The following is a 26,500-nucleotide window of genomic DNA, read 5'->3' on the forward strand; positions in this document are numbered from 1 at the left end:
AATTGGTGAATGTTACACTTGTGTAAAGTGATCACTTAAACCAGCCTATGACGGTAGTAAGCCCCGTACATGCCCAGATTTCCATATTCTTCTTCTTCTATGTTGAGATGTAAAAAAAATATATGATGAATTATAAAGAACTCAAAAAATATATTGGTAAATAATACTATTTTTATATCCATCATGACACGTGTTTCGATGCATTCACTATAAAATACTATGAAACGCATAAAAAAAACACTTGGTATTTGATAATAATGTGGAATGGATCGAAATAAGTGACAAAATACATTTGAAGAAATAGAGAGAGTTACGGAGTAAAATTTAATATAAAATTGTTTTGATTTCTGACCAATACTAGATATTTTTTGCTGATTTTTTTGTGTTATATTTATATTTAAAATCTATATATTTTTACAATTATATTTACAATCCTCTAGGGCACAACTATGATACCCGCATTGCCTACAACAAAGGGTTGATTGTCCCAAGAGTCAATAATAAACATTGCAGTGTAACACTTACATATGTAGTTCCGAGCATTTTTAATTTGTTTTTAATTTGTTGCCGGCGGATGTAAGAGAGTAAACAAAAATATGGAGCAAAGGTAACATGAAAGAATGGGCAAACAATCAAAATTTCATGCTGTAAGAATTATATAAGTTTTTTTTGTACATTATGTTAAAATATATAAAAATAATATTAAAAAAATGTATGTATGTGTGTAAAAAGTACTCCACCGACAAGATATATAAGGTGGGCTCAGTGGGTTTCTGCAAAAAATATGCATATGTATGTATTAATGAATTTATGTATGTATGGGCGTTTGTCTACTACACGGAATTTTACTGTCCGGCACGACAGTTAGCGTTTCAAAACAATGATTGGCTTGTGCTTTTGTCCATCTTTCTTCGGATAGGAGCTCATGATCGGTGCGTTAACATTTTGCGCATAAATTCGATCACGCTAAACCATGTAGTCGCTTTCATTTTTCAAAACCGGACTGCCGGACGGTCAAATTCCGGGTAGTGGACAATCGCCCTATGTATGTCTGTATGTACGTAAAATAAAATAAATATAAAAATATGCTAAAATTCATCATATGTACACGTGTTCAATGAACGGTATTCAAATCATTGAATGAAAATACTGAATTTATTTCTTTAATTGATTCGGCAGTCACTTTGTGGTAAAATCTATCCATTTTTAATTAATGTTTTACTTAGTAAATACCACTATACGGTGTTTGAAAATGATGCGGAATGCATCGAAACACGTGTCACAGTAGATTTCAAGAAATAGTGGTATTTACTAAGTAAAACATTAATTAAAAATGAATTTATTTCATTTAATGTAAATTATACGAAGGTCAAATGACTGACTTTAATGTCCAGTATTTCAGATACGACTTCATGATATTTAATTATATGGGAAACTTCATATATTTATGTATTTACAATGGTTTTCATGTTGACTCGGGTCAGATCCATCGAGCTCCAGACCTCTGGCAACAATACCCACTCACAAAAAGTATTATTTAAGAGCTTATTTCACTCTTAATCACTGGATGATGTGTTTTGCTACTCATCCATAATTCAATAGACATGCCCAAAAACTGAACATAATTACTATGTATCGTACGATACGATAAAACTCTGATAAATGATTCTAGGGAAGCAGACATATTGGTACTGTAAACGTTTTATTATATGCCATACAACACCATTAAATCTACCCACACCGTCATTGTGGGATGGGTTCGAACCTTGTCTGTTATTATGTGAGCCCACCTCAGAACCATTGGACCACGAAAGGAACAAAAGACGAGACCGCGGGAGCCAGGCAGGGTGACACCTTCTCGAACCTTACATTTCTTTATTATTTATTGTATGTTTAATCTAAGATAAAAGATGTGTCTTTTTATAATTTGAAATCATAAATTAATAATGCAAGTCTGAGATAAGCTTTATCTTTAGGGTACTAACTAACTGATTAATTACCCATCATGCCGCTTCCTCGCAGGAGTAGGCAGAGAGAATAGAACGCCACACCAATTTGACTTGTGATTTCTTTGTGTAATATTTCACTCCCTTCCTCATACACACATACTCCCACTCTTTTTTATCTCTTAATGTTTTAATAGTTATTATAATATAAATGTGAAATTGTTTAAATGACTTTATTTTTATTAATGTAACTATTTTTGGTAATGTAATGTTTATTATTGATAATGTAACTATTTTTATTATAAACTTTTTTAATGTAAAGCTGTACAATTCCTGAACAAATAAAATAAAATAAATAAAAATATATTATTTTAGCTTATAATTTGACCAGATAATTTATTACCAGATAAATTCTCAGACAGACAATGTTGGACACGCTCAAAATGTTGTTATTTATATCATATAAAATGGCGTTATAAGGTGAATTCAAGATACATTTACGATAAGGGTTTATGGAAATACATTTCGTCGATAATATCAAAAATATCGCCACCGCCGGGGCTTTCCGTACGCCATTAATCTTTTCGCATTAAGCGTGTAAATTAATACAGTCGCGAGTGGTAACACAACAAAAGGAGTTTCGTAAAAGTACGAAAATAATTACCAGTTTCGGGCGGCATTCGGGCGAGTTCCTTGTGGCGCCAGACGCCGTTTACACAAGTATGTATGGCCGGATTGGCAAATTGATTGACGACGCATATCTGAATCCAAGCATAGTACATTATGGGATAATTTATTCTTAAATAATTCATACGTCAATGCAGAATGAGAGAGACATACCTATCGGTTTAAAGCACTATAGATTTTTCACTTAATATCGGAAGTTTTACAAACCAAATTGGACGGTTTATGTTGTGTGGTAAGGTGTGGCGGAAGATTATTGGTGAAAGATTGCTATTTCTTTGACTTTGGTTTATTCTTCATAAAATGAAGTATATAAACGATTGCAAGATGTTGCTGACACCACTGTTTCATCAACATACCCATATTCCTTACACTATACAAATCAAACTGTACGTTTAACAAATTAAATTGGACGTATTACAAAACAAATTGAAAGTGATATATATTATTTTACTGTGTAAAAAAATATGTATTCATGTCAGTACTACATATACCGTCAGTGTGTATATCAGCCCACATATTTTATTCTCAAGACTAGCAAGTGCGTTAGTCGTCAAGTTGGTAAGCCTGAGCGGCGCGCTGTCATAGTCTATACGCGCAATGTTCAAAGTTTTCGGACAAAATTTTTGATACTACTTTGAATCATTAGTGCTACTTTAAATATCTTTTTAAATAATTTAACTTTTTTATAAATTACAATATAACGTCGAATATGTTTTGTAAAACGTTAAATTTAAGGTAAAAAAATCTTTATCATTACTACACGATTAAACTCAAATTTTAAACAGAAAAATGAAAACAATGAACACTGAAATGAAAACACTTTTCATACGGTAAAATTAAAGCTATCGTAAAAATATGCTTCCAACATTCAATATATTTAAAACAGTACTTATCTTTCGTACCAAAATGTATTTTTCTCGACTGTAACGAAAACCGGCCCAATTCGCAAAAACAATGCGATGTGATATATGGTTATCTCCATAACGCCCCAAATAAAATAACTGATATCGCGTAAGGGTTGGTTCCACACTCTCCCCTGCCGTCTGAGAGAGTCTGTGTAATGAAGTTACATTTTCTACCAAGTATGAAGATTCCCCTAAGATTCAATTCAAGCTGCCACACGCTAGTGCTAGAACGATGGAAGCTAAAGGCTATATAGATAATGACAGCAATTTACCATAAGTGTTGGAAAATTTACCGTCTGACGTCTGACCTCAGTAACAGCAATAAATCACCAAACAAATCAAAACAAGGTGTTAACACATTTATCGTTTATATGCGCACCTAGTTGAATACCTGATGTGTCATCGACAGAAATGTGGCTTAGGGCGCAGGTCGAGCAAGTCGCAGGTTCAATTCCCATGAAACAGTAGTTTTGAATCCAATTTTCCTAATCTAATAAATAGCTTTTGCAGCTGAATTTTGATACACTGTTTTGAAAACATTTCAATTGAAAAACGATTTAAATTATCAAATTACCACTGAATGTTGTATTCTACGAGTAAAACAACATTTTCTTTATTGAATATTGGTCCAGGAATCGAAAAAAGGTAAATGAATATATGAAACAATTGTCACGAATTTTTTTTTTAATATTTTTTAATAATAATATATAATATATATATTTAGTAGACCCTAAAAATCAGTGTTTGATTTTGATTGAAAATATAAATTACGGAGTTCTACAAAGCCGGGTCAGGAGTCGTAATAATCGTCGGGTATGTATGAGGAGATGCATGAATGTAGAAGAGGCAAAGAATGTTTGCAAAGACAGAGTGGTGTGGCGTTCGATTCTCTCTGCCTACCCCTGCGGGAAGCGGCGTGATGGTTAGTTAGTTAGTTAGAGTTCTACAAATTAAACGCCAAATCAAAAAATATTAATTGTTTGAATTAAGCCTTCAAAAGTCAAAGTGATATTATCAAACGAACGAAACCATGAAGAATACGCGTGAATGCTATAGAATATAGAATATTGTATGATAAAAAATAAAAATCAAAAATAAAAAAAAAATTGAATAATTTATAAAGCCCCATTTTCGTAAAATACAACCTCAAGGGCAATTCCAAAATATTGTCTTTGAAAACTTTATCCAACGTAACGATGCCGGACGGCGTTTACATTGATTTTAAGCACATAGGATATAGAGCGACGGTTATTTTGTAAAAAAAAAATTTTTTTACTACATGAGTAAAGGGTCTCATTTTACAAAGTCAAATATCAACGGAAATTATGAATACATGTGTAAGACAGTCAATTTTAAACTATAATATTATAATACAGTATAATCTTTGTTCTCCAATAAAGCTATTTTGACCTTTTGATGCGAGGTTTTATTTTCATTTTAAGCAACAACACGGTACATAATAACTAACGACCTTAATCCAAAAAAACGTAAAATGTATTCATGGCAAAATAAACGGTGCTTTGAATAGAGTGATTTCAAATAAAAAAATGTTCATGGAGGCTAAACTGGCAGTTCACAGTATCGACACTAATGCATGGAAGCGAAACATGAAATTACTTAAAAAAGGATGAAAGTAGAGTGAACCCCGTTGAAATGCGTTTCCTCAGACGAATGTGTGGAAAATCGATGTTTGACAGAATTGAAAATGAAGATATTAGAAACAAACGTAAGGCTGAACTAGGGGATAGTTGAATAGATTAAGAAAAGTTAGTTAATATGGTTTAGGCATATGGAGCGAATGGATAACGAGAGAATGACTAATAAAGTATATATGGCAAACAGCTGTTAATGCGTGCAAAGCCCCTTAAGTAACTGACGAGTACATTTCAAACACCGTATGCAAAGCTAACATACTTAAGTCTAAATTTTAGAGTTGTGTCCTTGGGACGTTTAAGGATGAAGGACAGATTTTATGAAATAGTGGTTTTTACCAAGTAAAAATTAAATTAAAAATGGATACGTATTACCACAAAATGACTACCGAATCAAGTAATGAATTTCCATAAACCTTTATCGTAAATGTATCTTGAATTCACCTTAAAACACCATTTGAATAATGAATTTATGAAATACTTATATTGCAAATTTTATAATGTCCAAAATATTTTCTCATTTCAATAATTATAGATTCGCAGTCACTTTGTGGCAATTAATATATTACCTACGCATTTTATATTTCCAAATTTCTTTATAAAAACACATAAATAATTTGTAAAACTCACTTCCGGAACACGGTCAGTTAATACGCGTTCTGCAATTTAGAGCAGCTTCCGCTAAATTTATATCCTCCCAGACAAGTCGCATATTATGCAGAATGAAGAGAGTAGAGACGCAGAGAGAAGGGGAGAGGGAGAAAGAGGTGAACAGACAGACTGTTTTGCAATATGCAGAGGAGTGTCCGCGTGATGGAGTTGTACGAGTACACGCGCTTGACACACGGACTGTGAAGTCATGCATGCCGCTAAATGGTCGAATTCGGCTGGTTAAAGCTAAAAGGTCATTGTCACGTCTGTCTGTGTAAAAATACCACATTGAACTGTGGTCAATTCACTCAAGTCATTCTGGATAAACAGCAAATACATACTTCAGTCAAAGTATGCACGATCGAATTCAAAACCCGAATTTAGTACCAACTTAATGTGCGAATGTATGATATACCATATGTTCGAATGTGATATAAGAAAAGAATGCAAGGCTAATGAGATTCATATTATTTATGTTTTTGTTTGTTTAAATGGCATTTCTACTAATAACTATTACTCATCTTAACACAAGTTTTAACATTTTTACTATAGTATAAGTCTTGCTTAGCTCTTTTATTAACTAACTGTATTTTTTGTACTTGAATTATACTTGTAAAAGTATGATTCAAGTACAAAATTTTGTTTTTATTTTATTTTATTTTATTCACTTAAACGCCCGGAGGGCGTTTAAGTGGATAAAATAAAAAAATAAATAAAATAAAATAAGCATTATAGATAAAATTAAAAAAGATACATTTAGATTGGTTCGGACATGTGAATCGAATGAGTGAAGAAACAACGGTAAAATAAATTTATGAGGCAATTGTTGTTGATAATAAAAGTTGTTGGTTGGCTGACGACCGTCATAGGCTGGTTTAAGTGATCACTTTACACACGTGTTACATTCACCAATTCTACCCATTATTGACAACCACACTACTAAAATTCTTCGAAGTTCTATATATATGAACCAATTTTAAAACATTATTCTTTAATCACTAGAACTTCACTAGAGAGTCATCTATATAAAAATAACTCCTGTAATTGGAGATAATAAAGATTTTGTGAACAAGTATTTGGACACACTCAAAATGTTTTAGCTATTTAGTTAGCTTAACGTATTGGAATTAGCCTCTAATAAGGCGGGCACAGTTTCTGTTTATTACTTCTTGGTTTATTAGTGTGTATAAAATTGATTGTCCATTATGTTGTGCGAATACTATGGTAGTATTCTTCTCGATAATAATACATTGCCTCGAGCGCCAGTAAACTCGATGTTCCCACTGACCCCGATACAAGTGCAATATGTGCTCTTTTGCCTGAAGGTGATGGCGCTCGGAGCTCGGACAGGCTGTCTCTATTGCGAATGTATTCAATCGAAACGTGCTTTTAATTGAAATACAGAATAAACTTTATAAAATTAAAAAAACTTTGTTTTAACCACTTTTTTATTATTAGTACACTTTAACCTACCGGTTTCGAAAAGAACTTGTCATCATCAGGGTTTATTAAATTCTAAAACATTAAAAACATTAAAATACTCATAATTAATTACATTCCCTTATTAAAAACTTCTAAATGTTATTTTCATTGTGCATTGCGTAGCAAATTTAAATAACTTAATTTTGGTAAAAGAATGTAATTAATTCTGAGTATTTCAATGTTTTAGAATTTAATAAACCCTGATGATGACAAGTTTCTTGTCGGTCTCAAACCGGTAGGATAAAGTGTACTAATAATAAAAAAGTCACAAAGTATCTGCGAAAAACATTCAAGAAAAGAAATACAGAATAGCTGAATATCCACTACTTCCCCAACTGCACTGATTACGCTTTCCCGAAAGGGTTGAGTGTAAACTCTGTCTACTCATGTATAAATCCGTAATGAATATGGCTCTACATTCTAGAATCTAGAATCACAGTTCTTTTAGACAATCTAGAGTCTAGACGAATTGGTTGATAACATGTCTCACGCTTCGATCGGCTACAACAACTGCAATGGGAAAAGTGATCTTACTAGCTCGCAACCAGCATCGCACTAAATTTGGCGACGGTTCATTTGCTGATGCAGGACCGATGGAGTGGAATGCTTTCTACCAGTAGTTGGAAATAGTGAGATTAAGATGATCTTTAGAAAAAAATAAAAATAAAAACGCATTTGATTGCTAAATCATTTCCACTATCTCATTTTCTCTTATTCAATCACAGTGAAGCGCCTTTGAGGTAGTATTTTACCAAACTGATAAATAAATCTACCCAAGTTATGATATTCTTCTTCCTGGTTCCATCCCAACATATCATCTTTGTGGACTGCTGGGGTCAGCTCTCCTCGTCTTCAGGTTGTAGGTCCTTCTATCATATACAACGTCACCTAGGTCATGCCTTCGTTATGTAGTATTTCTGTAATTTTCTGTACGTTTGTTGTTATCTTTTGTATCATCCATGAATTTCTTGGTCTTACTATAGATGTCTTTCGAGGAAGATCCATGGCGATCGCCTGATTTACAATACGTCCAGGTTCTGTACGTCCTATGTCCCCATACCATCTCAAGTGCCTTAACCTAATAAACCTAATTTGCGATCAATACAATTAAAACCTATATTTAAAACGTGTAAAGAATTGTCGATGCAAAATAATTTATACTTTCAGGTGAATGTTCAAGAACTGTGAAATTTGCTCATTGTATAAACAGTCGACATTTTTTAAGTATTTGATCAACGGTTACATGTTTGCATGATGACGTACTCACACTCGCTTGGTTCGGAATGGCATAATTCGGAATAAACAAATTAACATACAGAAACGTGCCTTTTTATGACTGCGAAACGTGCTCAATTTGATAGTAGAAAAAAATGCAAGAAACTGTTGTTGCAAATGTGCATATCAAAACAATACTTTAGCCAAATTTGCGATATTATGACGACGGACATCGCGTTTCCTGTAATTGGTCGCTAAGAATTTTGAAACTATTAATTTTTAATTTAAGTTTTACTTGGTTAATACAACTATTTCCAATTTGGTAAATACCATCAATTTACAATAAAAAAATATTAAACAAGACTTACAAGAATTACCAGTAGACATCGAAGTTACATTATAACAAGCAATCGCCATCATAAATATAAATATGCAGAAATAATTTTCAAAAATGTGCACGACCCATAAAAACAATGAAAAAAAAAGTGATTGGAAAGTAGTTTTAACCATAAATTATAATAAGATTTGTTAGTTATAAATCAACTAACCTTAACGAAGACAGACAAAGGAAACACAATTACTATAATAAACGGAAATACTGGTATTTACCAAGTAAAACTTGTATTAAAAATGGATAGATACCACAAAATGACTGCTGAATCCATTAATGAAAATATTTATTTATTCAATGACAATACGATATTTTCAATACGCTAGCCTAATGTATGGAAGTGAATCATGGAGTCAACAAAAGAAGGATGAAAGGAGACTGCAGTCGAAATACAAACGATCGCTCAAATGAATGTAAAGCAAAACAATGGATGATGGATGTTCGAATGTTGAAATAAGGAAGGAATGCAAAGCTGAGATAAGCGTTATCGATAAGGTTAAGAAAGGTGTGTTGAGATAGTTTGAACGTGTGGAACGAATGAGTGAGGAAAGAACAGTAAAACAAATATACAAGGCAAACTCTGTGTTATTTATTGTTTCGGCATTCACTTTGTGGTAACACATGATTCAATTAAAAATATATATATTTTTTATACATGAGTACTATATTGTTACGATTAGTTTCAGAAGCTACAGATGCTTCTGTATAATATAATACTCAAGTAGCAAAAAAATGTGTCTTATTTATAATTTAAGGCAAATATTGTTGAAAATAGAAATACAAGAAGATTATTTAGAGATTCGGCATTTACTTGGTAAAAATCCATTTTAATTTATATATTAAATATTAAAATGATTATCAAACACTGAATTTTAGAGTCTGTAAAATTGTATTCTTTTACAACATTTTGAGTGTGTTTAAATACTTATGTGCGTAAAGTGATCACTTAAACCAGCCTATGACGGTCGTCAGCCCCGTAAATGCCCAGACTTCCATATACTTCTTCATCTTTGATGAGATGTCAAAAAATAATATGTATTTTTTTTTATTAAAAACACATAAATAATTGTGACAACTGTTTCGCCTTGTTATGGCATTTCCAAACTGCTGTCGTTTGAAACTAGTTTGAAAATGCCATAACAAGGCGATATAATTGCCATATTTTTTTTATGTGTTTTTTTAAGATAAAATATAATTTAGTAACCTCTAAAAATTTATATTTGATTATAATATTCAATCTGTAAATACAAGAAGACCGAGGAAAACTAGGTATGATTAAGAACTTGAAAGTGGTCAGGTCAAGAGTCGGAATAGACGTATGAGGAGATGCATCAATGTGGAAAAGGTGAAGAATATCTGCAAAGACAGATCGGTAAACGCATGACGGTTTGGTTAGTTAGTTAGAATACAGTTAATATTGATTATTCTCAACTCGATGTTTTGTGATCGAACGCCGATAAGTTTAACCCTTTGCACATTATAACAAATTGTATACCTATAGTCGGTATTTGACCTCCCAGTTGACCCATCCGCATGCGGGCCGCTCGGTGATCGCGCGAGGTACTCGCACAAGACACCCTTCGCCGTATATTGCACCCAGTTTCAATGAGCTGATTCTGCGTCTGGAGCCAATATACCTATAGTAAACCCTCGATATAACGGACTAATTGAGGGAGGGCCGCCTCCAGAGTGCAGTGGTAACCGCGCTAGGCTACCGTGTCAAAATAAATATTTGTGATTTTTAGTCTTTAGTATTTATATAATATCACCCTGGACTGGTACGTGAATCGCAAGGCTGATTACCTTTCCCTCGTGTATTTAACGATCAAGATAACACCGCTTCTATACGATGCACTACCCTATGCACCATTGGGTACGGATAAGGATTAGAAGGAGAAGAAAAATTGGGGGGAGGGGGTGTCACGTTACAGCCAAAAGTCCTTTATTTAAAAAATTGGTTTAAAATAAACAATAAATAATTATATATAAAAATTTCTTTAGATTATTTAGATTTGAAAAAGGAATCAAGTTTTGATTGCACTTTTGATGATTGCTTTTTTTAAAATCAACTCTCCAAAATTACGAAAATGCATATAATATAGTTGAACATCGTTATCTGACGAATAGTCAATAAATGTTATTAGATTATCGGTGTTATTTCATTTTCGGCAGTGTTATTTCTCCTTATTCGCTATCATCACTTTCACTCTCATTTTTTAGGTTCATAACATCATCTATTTCACTTTCAGCCATGATATTACACCCAGAGTCACTTTCATCTACTTCTAGCCATTGTAAAACATCTTCCTCAGCTATTTCTTCTCCGGCATAATGTTAACAGGACGACCTTAGTTTTTTTTTTAAATATTTGTCTGGATTTTTGTCCGTTATATCGGGGGTTTACTGTACCCAGTTCCAATGAGTTGATTCTGTGTCTGTAGCCAATTTACATACCAAAGCCATTGTCAACAACATTTCCCTATAAACACCGTCGGTAGTGGGAAATACAATTACATTTTCATTGCATATTCTCTCGACCATCCGGAGTATCTACTCGACTGTTGTTGATTTTAATTAAAGTTATCGAATGGGTATTACAGTATTTTTATTATTATAGATATAGAAAATTATTTGCACCCATTTTATAGCAATTGAAAAAATATACGTATTATATTTTAAATAGCTATTTAATGGAATAGTGATTGAAGACCACTTAGGAATATGAATCGTTAAACGACACTAACTATCACGCCGCTTCCCCGCTGAGAGAATAGAACGCTACACTACTCTGTCTATGCAAACAATCTTCGACTCTTCTACATTCACACATCTCATACATACCCGCCAATCATTCCGACTCCCGACCTGACCACTCTCAAGCATTTGACATAATTGATCGGGGCAAGTTCTCCTCGGTTTTCCTCTGCTCCTTTTGCTAACTACATTCGCCTCATAAATTTATTTTACTGTTATTTCTTCAGTCATTCGTTTCACATCTCCAAAACATCTCAACAAACCTTTATTAATTAAATTTACAAAATACTTTAATTAAATTAAATTATAGTTATAAGAAAGGAATGTTAGGCTGAACAAGGAATAATTGAAAAGATTAGGAAGAGTTCTTTACGGTGGTATGGACATGTGGAGCGAATAGATAACTAGAGAATGACTAAGAAAATATTTGTGGCGAATGTGAGAGGGAAAACAGAACGAGGACGGCCGAAAAAGACTTGGCACGATCAGATCAATCAGAACCTAAAATCTGGGGGTGTCAAAAGTCTGCGTAATCGGAGGGCATGTATGACTAGATGTATGGATGTGAAGGAGGCGATATCAGGACAGAAGAGTGTGGCGTTCCATCCTTTCTGCCTACCCCTGCGGGGAAACGGCGTGATGGTAGTGGTGGTAAATTAAATTACCCAATTGAACCTAACCCAATACGAAATTCTCGATGATATAAAAATGAAAACCATGAATAGAAGATATATCGCTCACTCCTTTCAAGAACGTCATAAATCAAAAAACTTGATTTTTCAGGAGAACATTTTTAAAGTTCATAAATATAATACAATGTATTAAAAATAAATATCAAGCCACTTATTAAACTTTTTACTGTGCAACAGATCTTTTTAGGTAAAACCTGAAGGTTTTTTCTCCATTTGAAAAATATTAAGTATATTTTAAAAAAATAGTTAAAGAATACCTTTTCTTCAAAATGCAAAAACAATTCTTTCTGCCCTGTAGCGGGTAAATATTAAGTTAAAAATATGCCTCTTTTGCTGGGATATAGTACATTTACTGGGCATTTCGAAAACATGCACAACTGAAAATTGTCGTTTTTTGATTTATGACGTTCTTGAAAGGAGTGAGCGATATAATACAGTCCAATTAGGAGTTATTAATATCCAGATTTTATTGATATCATAAATTTATAGCTGAAAGAATGAAGAAAATACTTAAATAGGTAATTTTCTAATTTACATACGCAATGCGAAAAATCCTTAATTGCTCTTCAACACGAAAGCAAACTTTTAAAAAATCTAAGATATATCTAACCTGTATTTTCCTTTGATGTTATTTTTACTAATTGAATAATAATAATAATAATCTTGGATGATATAGCGCCATTTTCGTAAAATATTACCTCAAATGTACTTATACAGATATGGATTATGATATGAAAATGATAAATAAAAATATATTACATAAGAAAAACGTCGTCAATCGGCCGAGTCTGAAGGGGGGAAAGTGGCGCCGTCGTATTATTGAGCTTTCTTCTCGGTCTTCTTGGGCTGGAGGATGGCCAAAATGTTGGGCAGAACGTGTGCGATGGTAATGCTGGAAAGCAGCTTGTTGAGCTCCCGTCATTGTGGATAGTCATCTGCAGATGGCGGGGGGTGATGCTGGTCTTCTTGTTGTCTCAGGCGGCATTGCCGGGCATCTCCAACACCTTAGCAACCAGGTACTAAATGACGGCGGCGAGGTTCCATATACGGGCGCACAAGCCCCAACCCTCTCAGAGTATTAGACGTATTTTGGGGTGTTTAAAATTGCCCATGTATTTCATAAAGTTTCATAATTAAATATGTTCTTTTACTGCAAGGGTATTTTTTTCATGAAGCTTTAATAATAAATTGTACAAATAGTACGGCTGTCCAAACTCAAAACACATTAAGGGACATTTTTTTGTAGTACGTTTTTTTTTGCATTTTTGGACTGAGTAGATTTTACTTAGTCCAAAAATGCAAAAAAAAACGTAGGTACTACAAAAAAATGTCTTTTACTGTGTTTTAAGTTTGGACAGCCGAGTAGTTGGCACATGTTTTTGGATCGCTATTGTCTAATGTTTTAATTAAATTTAAACTGGAGGGTCCACGTCTTAGTTATATTCTTTAAAAAAATGTATGTTTGTTGACAACACTCTTAAGGCTTTCTCAAGCGTTCAAATCAGAATGCGTTCAGCCACGCCCAGGGCTGGTCGTGTGCTCGCGCTCATTTTTTTGTTTTTAAGAATATATATTTTTTTTAAATATTTTTATATTTTTCTTTAACTCCTTAACTTTGAATAACTCTTTTCTTTTCACAACCATATAATCATTTCGATGAAAAAATTTTTCAATGAAAAACGTTTTTTTTTAAAGAAAAAAATCATTTACGTAAAACGTTACCTGGATTTAGAGAAAATAAAGTTGCGATTTAACGAATACTTGGCCTTAATATCATCACTGCAGTGTTTTTTAGATAGACGTAACTAATCCACATTTAAAAAATGAGTTCAATTTGAAATACTACATTATCATCCACAGAGAACGATAATAGGTATTATTAAATATATTTCTAATTTGCAATAAGTGCCTATGGTAACCGAACGGGCGGAATAATAGAAAAATTTAAATATTATTGAATAGCGCTCGAAGCGCCAATACTCGAGTCGGATTTCTACTTGGACCATGTTTTGCAGAAACCGTACAACCCACAAATTGGCAAGCTGAAATAATCGCATTTTGAATGTGTCCAAATACTTGTTCACAAATCTGGATAATCTCCAATTAGGATTTATTTACCTCACATACAAATGGAAGAGTTTCTGCTTAGTAAAAAAAAGCTTCTCTCATCTCAACATAGATGTCTCTACTGAAATATTAGTGAATTCAAGTACTATGTTTCGAATTTGAACAATATTTATCTATGGATGGGTAGAAATGGTGTATGTTACACGTGTGTAAAATGATCACTTAAACCAGCCTACGACGGTCGTAAGCTCCGTAAATGCCCAGACCATATTCTTCTTCATCTATGGTGAGATGTTTTCCACATTTCTGCAGTATTTTTATGTATGTAAATATTTTAACGTAAAAAATGCTGAAGTCTGTCAACCCACATGGATGCTTCTAGCATATTTTTTTCATAGATTTATTGGTTGTGGGTCAGAAAAAAGTTTTTTAAAAAATACAGTGTTTATCATTTGGATTGGGTGTCTTCAGCAAATTAAACATTTACTATTGATGAAGTAGCATTCATCAAAAAGTAATATTTTGCAAATTGAGGGTTGGGTTGTTTCTGCATAACATGGTCCACATTACTTAATGCAAACAAAAAGTATACAGGCACGTTAAGTGTTTTATAATTATATGTAAAATGCCTCGAAGGACACTTCTCGACTCAGACGTCGGTATATATTGTAGTACCTATAACTTTACGTAAAATAATCTTTATTCGCAGTTTATGCATATTACTCACATTTCTAAATACTTTGTAAGAAGCTATTCACGATTTTAACACCATAGATGAAGAAGAATATAAAAGTTTGGGTATTTACAGGTCTTACGACCCGTCATAGGCTGGCTTGAGTGATCTCTTTATTCTACCCATAATTGCCAACCACACCACTCAAATTATTAGAACTTCTAGATAGATAGTTTGGTTGGTTGGAAGATATTGCTTTTTAGCAGTAAACCCGCCAATGTACTTATTTATTTTCTGTACATGAAGTTAAATAAATAAATATTTCGTAGTCGTACAGGAGAAAGTGAACAACTAACAAAATATAAATACTTCAGGAGGGCCATTTAAGTCACTTTTGTTTGGCAACAAAATAAACATCAATGCAGTTTGTCATTTTTAACAAGTCAATATAATATACTTTCATGTTTAATATGGCTTTGGGATTTTTTCAGAGCAATATTAAGCTGGTTAGATATCAAATAGTCAAAGATCACGTTTTTGTAAACAAATGCACTTGGTCGCTTTCTCCTGTACGACTACGATATGATCAATCTCATGACACAGCAGGTACATATGAGTTCACAACAGCCATCTATGCTGGATGGAGATCATTTAATTCACATGTAATTTCATGTGCGCGTTCTCGGCAGCATATATGGTTGATTTGAGTAAGTTTTTTTTTATTTAGCAGAAACCTTTAATTTTAAGACTTCAATATTCTTCATCATCTATGGTATGTCAAAATGTAAAAATAACTCCCAAGTGAAGAAACCAAGATTTGTGAACAAGGATTTGGACACACCCATAATGTTGCGAGATATGAATGATGTCATTTATACTTTTAATATTTTCTTTATTCCAATACATATATATGGAACTCCAGAGTATTTTCTTTATTCCAATACACAATATGGCTCCAGAGTCTCTTAAGGAGCTGTGTATTCTAGATGAATTGGTTGATAGACGTCTCACGCTTCGATCGGCTACAACATCTGCAATGGGCAAAGTGATCTTACCAGTTCGCAACCAACGCACTATATTTGGCGAGCGTGCCTTTGCTGTTGCAGGACCGACAGCGTGGAATGCTCTTCCACCAGTGGTTAGAAATAGTGAGAGTGAGATGATCTTTAGAAAAAGACTAAAAACACATTTGTTTGCTAAATCATTTCCACCATAATATTTTCCCCAATTCATTCACAGTGAAGCGCCCTTGAGGTATTTTTTACGAAAATGGCACTATATAAGTTATCCAAATTTATTATTATTATTATACATAATATATGTATAGGTAAATACATTTACATCTACCGTTCAAAAATCTGCTATTGTGATGGTTGATATTGACTATTTTGGCAGTAATGAATGTATCCATAGTAAATATCGGCCATAACAAAACCATCGAGCAGAAAACGACAGAACCAAATAAGGCAGAAAATTGAAGAAAAAAAGGACATTTCGTCTTTCGATACAATAAAGTAGGAGTCCTTCGACGGGCAGACTATTCGGCTAGGATTACGGGATTGCAAAAACCCTCGTATATTTTATATATCGTTGTTTCGACCGTTTACGTCTGATATGTATATGTAGTATAAAACAGTGGTCGGCAAACTTTTTAGCCGAAGAGCCAAATATGCACGAAAAATAGATTATTGAGAGACAAAACTGTTTGCAAATCTGGATCACCTTAATTACAATTTTAGAGCTTTATTAAATTACGGGTATACTCAATAAACAAGTCCGCCTCCATAAGGTAATGGTCAGCAAGCTCAGCCACCGTACTACAGGTCCCGGGTTCGATTCCCAGGGAGGGGGGGTTGAAATAAATATAAGTGATTTTTTCACTCTAATATTTATTCGATATTACCCTGGACCTAAAGCGGAGGGCTGATCACCTTTCCTTCATGTGTTAACGATCAAGATAACACTGCGTTTATATTATGCAGTGCCCTATGCACCATCGGGTGCGGATGAGGGTTGAAAAATACTCGATTAAATTTGATTTCACCCTTAATAAGCATTTTATTCATTGATAAAGAAATCTTTTGAAGTAAGGTATCCATAAGAACACTACTTATTATGAACAATGTTCTTGCTTCTCCTTTGAAAGTTTGGTGAAGTCAGTTTTCTATGTCGTTATTTTTATAACGTTTCCAGATTTTCGTCAATAAGACTATTACTCTACTATGTCCTACTACCATCGCGTCGTTTCCCCGCAGGGGTAGGCAAAGAATGCAACGCCACACTCTTCTGTTCCGACATACACTCTTCGCTTCCTTCACATCCACACATCTAGTCATACATGCCCTTTGGATGAAGCCGACTTTTGACACCACCAGATATGCTTTTAATAAGATCAATGCTTCAAGAAGATTGTGCAAGAGTCGAAGAGCCTTTCCGCGGAGTCGCACTCAAAAGATCAAAGAGCCACATGCAGCTCCCGAGCCACACTTTGCCGACCCATGGCATAACCAAACTATAGTCCAATCTCTTTGTTGGCCGCTGGTCAGTGCGCAGCGCCCATTCCGCGGAAGGCAAAAAGGGTCGCATTTAGTGCCAAATAAGGGGTGGCGGAATATCGGGAATGGTCCGCATGGACCAAAGAAACACCGCGGATCTCGTTAGGCTTAGAAGCGTGTCATTCTGCTGACGTTTTCGGTGAAAGGGGGAACTAGATATCAACGAATCGAAAGGAAGCGAAACAAAGTTGAAGAACGAATAAAAGTACACTCGTTCATTTCAGAGATCACCATTTCAAAAGTTAAGCAAAATACAAATGAAAAACAAAAATAATATCTTAATTTTTAGAATTTTTCATGTATTGATTCGGCAGTCACTTTGTGGTAAAATCTATCCATTTTTAATTCATGTTTTACTTAGTAAATACCACTATTCCTTAAAATCTATTGTGACACGTGTTTCGATGCATTCCGCATAATTTTCAAACACCGTATACGGTGTTTAATTAAAAATGTTTAGATTTTTGTCGAAAAATTCCATATTTGTAAATTAGTGAAAATACCTGGACAGTCGCCTGTCGATGAAAACAGCTGTACTTTCGAAAGTAGTCGTATGTAATGAAATAAAACTCAATAAGCGGTATTATTTATTGATTTGGCGTTTAATTTGTAGAACTCCATTTTAATTTATGTATTATGTATGCATTCGTTTGAAAATGCCATAACAAGGCGAAACAATTGTCAAAATATTAATTTTAATGTGTTTATTGATAGAATAAAACTTAGTAGACTCAAAAAATCTGTGTTTGATTTAAAAATACAATAAATAAAACGTGGAATTATATTTACAAATGTTTTTGAAAAAATAATAAACTAGGGACACACCACGATATAAATGTCCAGTTACAATTTAAGACCACTTCACTACGGAGGCGCCATTTACTCTACATAACAATATTGTTCTGTAATTATGCATCAGCAATGTCCATCCGAAGGCTGTACAACACGAATGCACATAAATTCCCAGCGAGTCATAATGCAACAATGCAGACGGAATACGAAGTGCTACGGTTTCCTCAATCCTTTTATAGTAAACAGGTTTGTAGATGTGCACATTGAGTTTTTCAAGAGGACACATCCTGAGAAATATCCTTAGATTCCAGCATCTTCAATGTGATGACAGCGACAACGACTGTCATTACAACTACATCAACAGTTCAAGAAAATGGTTCAAATATGATCTGTAGCAACATAAAATATCGAATGAAAAAAGTGATACTGTTTTAAGGTTATCGAGTGCAAATAACTTAACAGAGGAGCTAGATAGAAAAAGATTAGTTATTTGTACAGAATAGAGTCGTGTACCGTCACGTTACGCTTTTGACGTCTTAATTGAATGAACGAACGAAAGCATAGATAAAGTGTAAGAAACATAGAGTTATTTCAAATTTCTACTCATTGACGTTGGATTTTTTTCTAACCTTTACGATACTGGGGTGCGCTAACAATAATTTTATACACATGGGATGCACAGCGGTAAATTGCTAGATAAATGATAACTGTAATTGGATGAGGTAGGATACAGGAGGTGGGGATCGGTTTAAACACTATTTATATAGACTTCTCATTACAAGGTCAAATAATAACGGAATTTCTGAATAGGGGGTAATAATTTAATATAAAATACCATAAAATAAATTATAAGCCAAAATAATAAAATAAAAAGGAAATCTTCTAGCGTTCCTCGTATATGTGATTAAAATCCAGGATTCAGACATCACATACAAATGAAAGAGTTTCTGCTCAGTAAAAAGCTTCTTATATCTCACAAATAGATGTTTCTAGTGAAATTCTAGTGATTCATGCACAATGCTTCGAAATTTGATCACATATATAGAACTTCCAAGAATTTGAGTAGTGTGGATGTCAATCATGGGTAGAATCGGTGAATGTCACACGTGTGTAAAATGATCACTTAAACCAGCCTATGACAGTCGTAAGCCCCGTAAATGTCCAGGCATCCATATTCTTCTTCATCTTTGTTGAATATTTGAAAATATCAACAATATTTTCAAATATTTATTTTTTTAAATAAGTAACTACTGGGGTTCTACGGATGTGATTCGTTATTATAACGCGTGTAGCATTAGCCTTGCAGACGAATGGGTCCAAGTTCAGGCATTGAACGCAACATTTACATAAAATAGATTCCTTAATTCAGCGGAATACCGATTGAAATTTTAATTTTGGTAGCCCTATTGAAGGTCACATTTAAGTATGTATCTAGGTGAGTAAAGAGAGCACCGTTGAAATGCGATCCCTTAGACCAGCACTTTTCAAACTTTTTTGCCGACGGCACCCATTTGAAACAATAAATATTTTATGAAACCTTAAAATAAGCAAAATCTGATTCTATGTTTAATATTTTTTAAAAAAATAAAGAAATTTAAACAAAATCTAACCCTTATCCGCACCCAATGGTGCATAGGGCACTGCATCGTATAGAAGCAGTGTTATCTTGATCGTTAAATACACGAAGGAAAGGTGATCAAACTTCCGCTTGAGGTGCCAGTCCGGGGTCATTCTAAATAAACATTAGAATAAAAAATCACTAATATTTGTTTCGACCCCCTAGGGAATCGAGCTCAGAACCTCCAGCATGGTAGCCTAGCGCGCTAAGTACTACGGTATGGAGGCGGACAAAAATATTTACATTATGAACTACTGACTTCTACAAAAGTATACAAAACTACCCATAATAATACAGTAAATACCCTACAAGTACAAGCCAAATTATTTTGTTTGGAATTTTTATAGTTTTTTATTGCTAACATTTTTGTAGATTTATTATTATACCTTGCCAAGGCTCCGCAGAACACACTTTGAGATCCGCTGCCTCAAATTGAGGCAATGTTTATTCGATTGTTTAATATGATGATTAGTCCTGCGCTTCAGTTACCAATCGAGGGTATTATTATATCAATGTTAGAGTGTAAACATATATTTATTTTGACTCGCCCTGGGAATAGAACCCGGGATATCCAGTATGATTAGCGAATATGCTAATCACTACACTACTAAGGTGGATAAAAAATCGGTATTAAAATAGCTTAGAATAAATCTATAAATTTTATAAAATAAAACCACTTTTTTCTCGATTAAAATCTCGATTTTAACAAGTTTTTTTTTTATATTTATAAAAGCGGTTAAAAACAAACTTTATTTTATAAAATGTGCCACAAAGTATCTGGGAAAAATATTCAAGAAAAAAAATCCAATAATTGTTTTTTTGTATTCCAAACTACGAAAGCTAAAAATACGTAAAATTTTCAACGCGTTCCTTAATATTTATCGACTGGTCATTAATCATTCGGGAGATAAATATAAACTGAGACTCCTCGAGCCATGTATGGCAAAAAAAATTGGTCCAGTTACTAACAAAATATCGGGAAAGAAAGTGCATCCGCTTCGCTAAAAGGAAAACAGCGTCTCTTGGGAAGGTTTCAAGTGATACTAGCGCTTTTGCTGCACCGATTTTCAGCATTTGGATCGACAAGGATCGCAGGATCGAAAGCCGATGGCCTTGGGACGCCAAGGACGATTCGAGCCTTGATATATTCGATGCTATTAACGCCTAAGTGTAACGTAAAATAAATCAACCAATCGTATTTCTTATTCTGACACAATAATATACTACATTTTGAATGTGTAAAAACACTTGTTCACAAATCTGGATTACTGAGTTATTTTTACATTTTGACATCTCTACATAGATGAAGAAGAATATGGATGTCTGGATATTTGCAGGGCTTATGACCTGTCATAGTCTGGTTGAGTGATCACTTTACACAAGGGTAACATTCACCAATCTACCCACGACTGACAACCACTTTACTCAATGTTAATTTAAATAAATTTATTTGTAAGTAATTAAGATTAAATCCTTAATGTTAATTAATTACTTTTAGGATTTAGTTTTTGGTAAGGGAGTGTAATTAATTTTAAGTATTTTAATGTTTTAGGATTCAATAAACCCTGATGATGACAAGGTTCTTGTTGAAACCGGTAAGTTAAAGTGTACTAAAAAGAAAATAAAAAGTGGTTAAAATTAAGTTGTTTAATTTTATAATATATATTATGTATTTTATATTTTTTTGTCCGCCTCCGTAGTGTAATTGGTCAGCATGCTCGGCTACCGTTCTGGAAGTCCCGGGTTCGATTCCCAGGGGGGGTTTAATAAATGTAAGTGATTTTTTCACTCTAATATTTATTCAATATTACACTGGACTGGTACCTGAAGTAAAGGGCTGATCACCTTTCCTTCATGTGTAAACGATCGAGATAACACTGCGTTTATATGAAGCAGTGCCCATTGGGGTGCGGTAAGGGTTTTATTATTTTATTATTATTAATTTTATAATGTTCATAAAGTGTGCTACAAAGTATCTACGAAAAACATTTAAGAAATAAAACTCAATAATTCATTTTTAATAATTAACGTGTCATTCCACAAAGTAAATGCCAAATTAATAAATAATATAGATTTTAACGAACTAGGTGCAGTATGCCTACACTTGTATATGTACTTTATTGAACAAAAAACGCGGAAAACAATTGTTTGTGCGCGGCTAGATTTTTACCAGAGTCTGGAGCAGAGTAGTAAGTTTTACGACTGTGCAATTTACCAAACTACACCACAGCATGTTAAAAGCGGTAGCAATACCAGACGAAATGAATGTTTTGTACACGATATGCTGTAAGTTAAGAAAGCGAACACTACGGTGAGAGGAAGAGTAATTACTACAAGCGACTTGAATTTCTGCACTCCGGGTATTGTGCGTGCAAATGTACCGTGCAGAGTGCAAGTGCGGTATTATTATCTCTGGACCAAAATGCGTCATGCGGGCACGACTTTCATTCTCACAGATAAATTCATCATCGTAATACACGGGGACATAGTGAAATACATGTGGAGCCGATAAACAAAATTAAGTTTGGAGTAAATAATCGTCGTGAAAGAAGGATGAAAGTAGACTGAATGCAGTCGAAATACGATATCTCAGAAGAATGTGCGACAAAACGGTATATGATAGATGTTTGAATAGTGAAATAAGGAAGGATTGCAAAGCTGAGATAAGCATTATCGATAAAATTAAGAAAGGTGTGTTTAGATGGTTTGGACATGCGAAATAATTTTATTTTATTTTTTATTATTTTAAATTTGTTTCTAATTTTTGATACAAATAAAATTTTATTTAAATTTTTAATTTATTTAAACCAAAATTTATGCATATTTAGAACTTTTTTTTGCAGAGACCCACCAAGCCACTCTGTGTGTCTTGTCGGTGGAGTTCTTTTGTAATACATTTTTTATTGTTTTTAACGATTTTAACTTAATATAGACACAAAAAAGAGAAAAATAATACAATTTTCATAAAATTAACTCTTGATCATTTACCCATTCCTTTATTTTGAGTTAGGAAAGAACGGTAAAACAAATTCACCAGTCAAATGTAATTGGAAGAAGGAGCAGAGGAAGACTCGGAAGTTCCGGAACCTTGTTTGTTTAAAAAAAGCCCTGGTTATAACAATAACAAAATCATATTATATAAAAAAACGATCAACTGACAAAGAAGATAAGTGTAACGGTGATCAATTAACAAAACATCAATACTTATATCTTAAGGATTATCTCTACAGATAAATACACATTATAAATATGGATATACCCCCTGAATATATTAAAAATAACGCTATTTAATGTCGACCACCTACCTACAAGTAACTACGCTTAGAGGCAGGAGGTTTAAGGTCATAAAAAATCCTCTCATAAATTAAGTATGGCGATCGGCGCACATATAACTTTAATCATCGTAAATAACATGTAACACTCACATGCAAATAATTGGTAATATAATTTAATTGAATAATTTATGCAGTCGACCACACCCCTTACTGGATAGCTCAGTCCGAATACAGGTCAAAATAAATAATACTGTTAGCCAGTGGCGTGCCTAGGGTTTACCAGTAAGGCAAGCCCATTATTTTTCACATTCGTTAATACATGATGTACCTATAATTTATTAACCTCATATTATTCCCATAAAGTAAGCAGCCAGAAAGTATTATAAATATAAACAATGTATTGTAATCATTGTAAAAATATGCTAACATGTAACTTTTGTAAAGTATAGCCATCACCTTGAAATAAAGAAATTGTTCACTATAATAAAATATCTTCCTCAGATATTAACCATAACCAATAAGTTTTATATTATCCACTGACACTTCGTGATGGAATTGCATTTTTAATTTATTATTAGATTAAAACCAATATTTTTAGCTTTTCCACTTTTTTATTTGACCAGCGACCGACCAGTGATGTCGGTAACGACGAAACCCGGTCGCTGGTCAAATAAAAAAGTGGAAAAGCTAAAAATATTGGTTTTAATCTAATAATAAAATAACCAATAAGAACCATCACCATATAATGGCATGCATAGAGTTTAATAATCATGTAAGCGCGCCATAATTTAAAAATAGTCACACATTAATTACATATTTTTAATCATTTGGTCTAGATTTAGTCATTTTTATTTGGAGTTGTTAGGCAAGCCGGGCTCTTGGGCTTCTAGGGAAGTACCGCCACTGCTGTTAGCATAAAATAAAATATGTTATTGAGGCTAGTCAAATTTCGCGTATCTGCAATACACATCCATATGCAATCTTGATAACTTGTTTTGTTTTTTTTTTAAAGAATATGTATATACGACTTACTCTTTCCATTTTTAATGAAAAAATAAATTGGCACTTTACCATTTTTTCGTGTTATTGAAAACTTGTGACAATATTTACAGCAAAAAAAACAATTACTATGAAGTAAACGAGTATTAAGAAGTGATATTTATAAACGAAACATATACAATATAATGGAAGTACATTTATCCGCCTCCGTAGTGTGATGGTCAGCACGCTCGGCTACCGTACTGGAGGTCCCGGATTCGATTCCCAGGGAGGGTCGAATAAATATGAGTGATTTTTTCACTCTAATATTTATTCAATATTACCCTGGACTGGTACCTGAAGCGGAGGGCTGATCACCTTTCCTTCATGTGTTAATGATCAAGATAACACTGCGTTTATATGATGCAGTGCCCTATGCACCATTGGGGTGCGGATAAGGGTTTGAATGAACTTATACATACCCATATTGATCAAAACTTTCACTTTATTTTAAAAGAGATTAGACCGCATACTTAAAGAATTTGAAATACCTGAGGATGCCAAGATTAGCTCGGTCTTCCTCTGCTCCGATTTCCAACTACGTTCGCCTCATAATTTGTTTTACTCTTCTTAAATTAATAAATACCATGTTTAATTATTATACATACATTACGATTATTCTAAATGAATGTATGGAAGTGAAGCACGGAGTTGGCAAAAGAAGAATGAAAGTAGACTGAATGCAGTCGAAATGCGGCTGCTCAGACGAATGTGCAGCAAAACGATGTTTGATAGATGTTCGAACGGTGAAATACGGAAAGAATACAAAGCCGAGATGAGCATTATCGATAAAATTAAGAAAGTTGTGCTGTGTTGACGGTAAAAATAAATTCCGAATGTTGTTGGAAACAAGAGCAAAGGAAGACCTGTGAAAACTTGGAATGATCAGGTATGTCAAATACTTGAAAGCGGTCCGGTCAGGAGTCGAAATAACGAAATAATGTATGAGGAGGTGGACAGAGTGGAATGGCGTTCTATTCTCTCTGCCTACCTCTGCGGAGAAGCGGCGTGATGGCTAGTTAGTTAGTCAATTATTCTGAACTTTTGCTGAAACTCGTTCACCTCCGTAGCGCAGTGGTCATCGCGTTTGGCTACCGTGCTGGGGGTCCCGGGTTTGATTCCCAGGGGGGTCAAAAAAAAATATGGCTGATTTTCACTCTCATATTTATTTAATATCACCTGATCTGGACTGATAGACAAGAAGCGCAGGGTTGATCACCTTGCCTTCGTGCAATCAACGATCAAGACAACACTGCGTCACTACGATGCAGTGCCCTATGCACCATTGGGTGCGGATAAGGTTTAGAAGACATTAGAAGAATTTTGCTGAAAAGTCGTGTGATATTTCGAAATAAACGAAATTCAACGCAGTAAACCTTTTACCGGCAGTCGAAATGCGGCTTGATCGTAAATCGGTTTCACTTACACTCACGCTAGTGGTTTGTCATTCTATCTCCATATAAGTCGTTGTGTTTCAAGGTGGTAAAAGATTACATTAGGAACGGGATCACAGACCAAACCACGGTCAGATGATAACGAGCTCAGATTAGACTAATAACGAGATCTCAGTTTCATTGGGCAGGTGATAACTACCAAATACGAGACCTATGCGGCTACACAGTAATCCTTCGAGTATTGTGAGCACGCCTTTGATTTTATAGTGAAATGGACCATAATCTCCTACTTATCTAATATATACAACAAGGCAGTGGCGTGCGTTCCATTTAGAGACATGAGTAGTGCACTTGCAAACCACGTTATGTCAAAAAAAAGTTTTTTAGAACACTAAATATAAATTCTGCTGGGAACAGAGTGAATGGTGCACTAAAATCAGTTTTAGCAAATAAAAATCTATCACCGGAAGCTAAACTGGCAGTACACAATGGAGTTCTGGTTCCAACCCTTATGTATGGAAGCGAAGCATGGAGTTGGCAAAAGAAGGATGAAAGCAGACTGAATGCAGTCGAAATGCGATCCCTCAGACGAATGTGTGGCAAAACGATGTTTGATAGATGTTCGAATGATGAAATAAGGAAAGAATGTAAGGCTGAGATAAGCATTATCGATAAAATTAAGAAAGGTGTGTTGAGATGGTTTGGACATGTGG

At 34.0% G+C, this 26,500-nt stretch overlaps 1 protein-coding gene across 1 annotated transcript in view; it reads right to left on the bottom strand.

Annotated features, from left to right (window-relative positions):
- Positions 1–26,500, bottom strand: part of p130CAS (Serine_rich_CAS and FAT-like_CAS_C domain-containing protein p130CAS) — a 124,918-nt gene that overhangs the window by 91,822 nt on the left and 6,596 nt on the right. The gene's annotated exons all lie outside the window — the stretch shown is intronic.

The sequence above is a fragment of the Brachycentrus maculatus genome, unplaced genomic scaffold, assembly GCF_059751285.1.
Source record: "Brachycentrus maculatus isolate JH-2025_06_01 unplaced genomic scaffold, ASM5975128v1 h1tg000121l, whole genome shotgun sequence".
Classification (NCBI taxonomy): Eukaryota; Metazoa; Arthropoda; class Insecta; order Trichoptera; family Brachycentridae; genus Brachycentrus; species Brachycentrus maculatus.